This window comes from Octodon degus, unplaced genomic scaffold (genome assembly GCF_000260255.1).
Source record: "Octodon degus isolate 3935 unplaced genomic scaffold, OctDeg1.0 scaffold00021, whole genome shotgun sequence".
Taxonomy (NCBI): Eukaryota; Metazoa; Chordata; class Mammalia; order Rodentia; family Octodontidae; genus Octodon; species Octodon degus.
This window is the reverse complement of record NW_004524597.1, coordinates 11,439,413-11,440,821: the sequence shown is the minus strand read 5'-3', so window position 1 is coordinate 11,440,821 and position 1,409 is coordinate 11,439,413. Positions and strand designations below refer to the sequence as shown.

The 1,409-nt window shown below is 45.8% G+C and overlaps 1 pseudogene; it reads left to right on the top strand.

Moving 5' to 3' along the window:
• The first annotated feature begins 625 nt into the window (after window positions 1-625).
• On the top strand, window positions 626-1,101 carry LOC105741742 (annotated as a pseudogene).
• Window positions 1,102-1,409: the final 308 nt, after the last annotated feature.

The following is a 1,409-nucleotide window of genomic DNA, read 5'->3' as shown; positions in this document are numbered from 1 at the left end:
ATAATGTTACTGAACAAATGTGAATTCAGCAACTTAAAATCTTAAGTAAGACTTCATGGAGTTAACTTCTGATAAGTTTTCCCAGTCTTTTTTTTTTCCCCTCAAAAAGTTACCTCTAGGATTGAGCATGGTGGTGCGCCTGTAATCCCAGCATATGGGAGGCTGCAAACAGGAGAACCACTATGAGTCCGATCTATGTAGTGAGACCCTGTAGACCCTCTACTAAAATTAAAAAAAAAAAAAAAAAGTTACCTTTAGGATGGCCAGATAGCTGAGAGGACTAAAGTGCCTGTGCCATGCCAGCCCCACCCCCGGGGCTGCTGAGACAGCCATTGAGACTGGGCCAGGTGGTGAGCACCTGTAATCCCAGCTCTTGGGAGACCGAAAACAGGAGAGGATCACTACGAGTCTGATCTGTGTAGTGAGACCATGTAGACCCAGTACTAAATAATTAAAAAGTTTTTTTTTTTAAAAAAGTTACCTGATGGGGGGCCGGGGAGATGGCTCAGTGGAATAAGCGCTTCCCTGGCAAGTGCAAGGACCTGAGTTCAATCCCTGGTTCCACCAAAAAAAAAAAAAAAAAAAAAAGTTACCTGATGGAGCTGCCAACGGCCTGTGGAGTAACATGCCTAAGTTTTATTGTGACTGCTATGATACATACCTCACCCATGAGTCTCCGTCTGTGAGAAAGACACACTGCAGTGGTAGGAAACATAAAGAGAATGTGAAAACTACCAGAAATGGGTGGAAGAGCAAGCTCAGAGCCTGAGTGACAAAACAACGGCTGCATTTCAACAAGTAAAGATACTTCCTCCTCCATTCTCCGCTCCTCCCCCAGCAGGGGCTATGATCCCACCTCCACCCAGTCTCCCAGGTCCTCCTCGCCCTGGTATGGTGCCAGCACCCCATATAGGAGACCTTCCCATGATGCCAGTGATGGGACCCCCTCCTCTTGGGATGATGCCAGTGGGACCTGCTCCTGGAATGAGGCCACCCATGGGAGGTCACATGCCGATGATGCCTGGGCCTCCAATGATGTGACCGCCGGCTTGGCCCATGGTGGTGCCCACTCGGCCAGGAATGACTTGACCAGACAGATAAAGTGGAGGGGCAACCTCTCTGTATCAGTTTTATATTATTTGTTCTGCTTCACCAGGGGATCATGCTGCTGTGACTCTGGGTGTTTTTTAACAGCATGAATGACAAGAAAGACTTGCTCCCCCTTCCTATCAAAGAATGGTTTTGAAGGGAGAAATACGATGAACAAAAGTCCAGAAAGTATCAAATACAGTTTCATTTGTATTGTAAAATGTGAAAATAAACTCGTCAGCTTTTTTAGTTTAAAAAAAAAAAAAAGTTACTTGTGCTTTCATTTCAGTAGATGTGCACTGTGCCATAGAGGAATGTCC